The sequence below is a fragment of the Rattus rattus genome, chromosome 9, assembly GCF_011064425.1.
Source record: "Rattus rattus isolate New Zealand chromosome 9, Rrattus_CSIRO_v1, whole genome shotgun sequence".
NCBI lineage: Eukaryota > Metazoa > Chordata > Mammalia > Rodentia > Muridae > Rattus > Rattus rattus.
In genome coordinates, this window is record NC_046162.1 from 31,298,202 (window position 1) to 31,302,682 (window position 4,481).

The following is a 4,481-nucleotide window of genomic DNA, read 5'->3' on the forward strand; positions in this document are numbered from 1 at the left end:
TAGCCCAAGTAGGCCTTGAAGCTTATCTTCCTGAATAGCTGGGGTTATAGGCTTAGTCACCAGGCCTGGCTTTGCTAAGGTATATGTATACATATGTATATGCATGTATACATTATGTATGTTATGATTACGTTATGTATATGTAACATGCATGTGCTCACTCTTCCCCCTTACTGCTGTTCCTCTTCCTCCCCATAAACAGCCCACCTTCTACTAAGATATCATTTTTATTTAATGTTTCGTTGTTTTTCAGCAATGAGAAAAAATGCATCATTTAACTTTCAGAGCCTTGTTTCTTTCTTTTAGCATGATGATCTCCAGAGCTCTCCATTTTCCTATAAATGGCATAAGTTTAGTCTTCATTATAGTTGAATAAAACTCCATTGTGTATATATACTGAACTTATTTCCATCTCTTGATAGTGCCCTTCATCTTAATCTCAAGTTCCCAGCAGGGTTCAAATTCTGGTTCTAACAAAATTGGTCCTGTGGCCGCACATGAGTCCTTGAATCCCAGCCACGTTCTCTTATGTGATTCTAATAAGGCCTCTCCTCGGAATGTCATGAGGATTGAATGAGACAAATCAATGGTCCTAGTTCATAGCAAACATGCAATAAAGGTTGGCTGATGCTGTTGCCAGTGAGGAAGAAAATCAGAGAAAAAGTATAAAGTCAAAATAAAATGTGATCAGTTGGCCTCCCTAGAAAGCACGTTCTGAGAAGAAATGTAACATGCAGGAGGGTTATAAAGGAATTTCCATGTGGCCAACACAAAGTGGGAGCAAGGGAGTAAAAGAGAAAGAGTTTTATCAGAAATCCCACAGAATCAACCAACCTATAGGTGTTCACAGAGACTGCACTGCCAATCATGGATCCTGAATGGGACCGACCTAAGCCCCATATATTACAGTTGTGTAGCTTGATCTTCTTGTAGGATTCCTAACAGTGGTAGCAGGAGCTGTCTCTGACTCTCTAGCCTGCCTTTAGGACCCTTTCCCCCTACTGGGTTGCCTTGCCTAGCCCTAATGGAAGAAGAGGTGCTCAGACTTACTGCAACTTGTTATGCCATGGCCGGTTGATACTCATCAGGCTGCCCTTCTCTGAAGAAATGGAGGCACAGTGGATTGGGGTCAGGGGAGCTGGGAGGAGATGAGGGAGGGGAAACTATAGTCAGAATGTAAATAAAATTGAAATTCAAAATTCGAAGAGAGAGAGTCTCTGTGGTGTAGCTAGCTCAATGATAGCCAACATCTAAAACTACCTGGAACTAAAATGCTCTTTCAGAACACCACCATCCCTCCACCACTACCACCACCACCACCACCACCACCCTCCTACATTCCATCCCCCACCCACACTCCCCACCTCACACCCCACCCCAACCCCTGAGCACACCCCCCCCAAGTTGGGTGAGGAATCTAGGTCCTTACAATTTGTGGGGATCAGGAAAAGCTAGTCTTGGGAAGGAAAAGCAACTCTCTGTTCTTCAAGGAGCCGCCAACACTTTCAGAACATGACCCTCATTCAAGGCAAGCTGAGTAGCATACACAATGACCTCCAGACAACATCTACCATGGGAATAAATACGTAAATAAACAGGCAAAGAGCAAAGCATTCCTGTGACCCTCTGGGAGGAAGGAGGGGAATCTGCAGACATCAACTGAACCTAGTCATTTATCCATTCGTCACTTTTTAATGCCTGCCATATGTCAAGCCCTGAGGTATGGCGCTTATGAAGCAGGTCCTGCGTCTATAGCAATTACAATAATAATGCTTCTTCTTTACTGTTTCTAAAGGAAGGAAGTAAAGATAGGGAAACAGAGAAGAGATATCAAATCACTTGAAGCCAGGATATATTCTCAGGTGATCTGTCACTTGTCAACCCAGTATGAAAAGGTGTTAATTTGAATGAAGAAAGGGGCAGAACAATTTCTTCCCCTAGCAATACATCAAGCTGTTCTCCTGGTGACCTAGCAGGCTTGGCAAACTGTGTACACTGTACAAAATTGAATTCCCAGGTTTGGGGAAGCCTAGGCAGGCTCATGGTACATGAGGATTTATTGCTTAACTCACTTAAAAATGCCTCCCACTAAATTTGTTGTGCCCTTCTCCCCCTGCCTACGGCCCCGAGTTAAGTACTGCCAGGGTAGAGCAAAGGTTAACGACACACCAAATAAACCAAAAGCAACCCCAAGAAGACAGGCTCTGGCTTCACAGCGACAGCAGAGCTTCTTCCTGTCCCTCAATTGCTTGGCTGTGACCCTCTCTCCACATTAGTGCCTTCAGCCCTTAGATCCCACCCCACCCACCCTGCAACTCTTCCTTCTTCTCCATCTTATCACATAGCACTTTGTCGTATGTCCCCGTCAAGTGCTGGTCTTTAGTTAATGCTCACTTTGCCATTGAGCTCATCACTATATGTTGGTGAGACTCAATCACCGTGAAAGCCTAGATTCAAACTGGAGAGACGGCTCAGCAGTTACAAGCACTGATTGCTCTTCCAGAGGACCCAGGTTCAATCCCCAGCAACCACATGGCAGCTCACAACTATCTGTAACTCCAAGATCTGACACCCTCACACAGACATGCATGCAGGCAAAACACAATGAGCATAAAAAGAACGAGAAACAGAAAGCCTAGACTATATTTCCTCACTGTATGCCCCTTTAATGTTGGATTCTTTTGAGCTGGTTATTTTGAAAGGAGAAGCAGGCACAGGAGAATCTCTGAAAACAGAGTGAAGGGCTAGCCTTTTGTAACAGCTAGGAAATTACGGCATTTAAACCTGATGCATAAGACAATTCTGCAGCCTGCTCATATTTCTCTCCTTGAGACTTCCCTGAATAGTGGTACATGTTTATGTATAGCTTGACTTTTTTCCTAGCTCCAGTCACCTGTGGCCAAACACAGTACAAAAACTGTTCCACAGAAAGTTTCAGAAATAATTCCAAAGTTTTAAGTTATTCCTTTTTCAGAGAAGTCTGAGGAAATCTTCTCCTTCCTTCTCCATCCCATGCACTACATGAATAATATCTCTGCCCAGTATATCCCGGCTCTCCATGATGCCCACCTGTTGGGTGACTTTACCAAAAGTGACTTCCTATTCAGCCCCAGATAAAGAGGGTCACAACAGACAAAAATCAAGGGGTCCACCCAACTCTAGCTCAATTAATCAATGAATTTATTGTGGATTACTTACAAGGGCATGGGTGAGTGGTGACTTATGGGATCAAAACAACCCATGACAGCTATACGACCCAAGAGTGTAGCAATTATGAACCACCTATATGTCCCTGAGCAGGAGCAGGGCCTTAGGAACCTCACTCTCTTCCTTAGCTCTCCCACCTCCTGCTGTGAGAGAATATTAATAGGCTCAATCTTGGCAGGGTCATATGGGGTGATCACATGTCGCTGCCATGTCAGTTTTCAGATGATTGTTACGGTACTATAGTGCTTACATAGAAGTAACTCTTGTTTTACTTAATCTGGGAGACACCTTAGTGTTTCCTATAAACAAAAATGTTTATAGATGTTCTCGACTGAACTAGGCATGGCAGCTCAGACTTGTAATCTCAGCACTTCCGAGGTGGAGGCATGTGTTATATGAGACCCTCACAGACAGACAGATTCTCAGGTCTACCTGAGACTGACCTGAATTCAATCCCCAAGACCTACATAGTGGAAAGGAAGAACTGTCTCCTACCTGCTATTTTCAAACCTCCAAGAATGTCCCATGACATGTGCACATGCACACACACACACACACACACACACACACACACACACACACACACACACTAATTTCTCCTTAACTCTCAACTAAATAAAATCATTTCCTGGTGTTAAAACCTATGATAAGAAAAGGCTTCTGTCTATAAAACTGAGGACAAAGTGGGAGACCTGCTCTTTTCTAAAGGAAAATGGGAGAGGAGTAGATCTGGGGGAGACGGAAGACAGAGGGAACTGGGAAGAGCAGAAGGGAAGGACTGTAGTCAAGATGTATTGCATAAAAGAAAAAGGGGGAAAAAAGAAAAAAGGTCCTGCCCCTAGAGATATTGTAGATGTGGCTGCTCTGCCACAGGTGGCAGAGAAGAGAGAGGTTATGTCTATGATCAGCTTTCTGGCATGTAACATCTGAATGATTAGTAGTCTAACATTCCCTGAAAGAAGCAAACCTGAGATGACCACCAGTCAGTGCTACACAGACCCAGGTAAACTCTCAGGGAGCAAGATGACCCCCACATTGGGCCACACAGGTGGCCAGGGTGAGGAACAAACCCAAAACAACCACACTTCCAGCACCATGGGGCCTGGACAGGAAGCTAGACTGAAGCTAGATGACACCATATAGCACCACACAGGTCGGGGGGTAAGGGCAAACCATGCCCAAGATGGCCCCTGCCTGGTGCCATAATGTACAGGTGGAACATGGCACTCCTGAGACAACCCCAGATAGTCACAGACCCTGAGTGCCACTAAGAA

The 4,481-nt window shown here is 44.6% G+C and overlaps 1 pseudogene; it reads left to right on the forward strand.

Annotated features, from left to right (window-relative positions):
- Positions 1 to 4,038: 4,038 nt before the first annotated feature.
- On the forward strand, positions 4,039 to 4,157 carry LOC116910720 (annotated as a pseudogene).
- Positions 4,158 to 4,481: the final 324 nt, after the last annotated feature.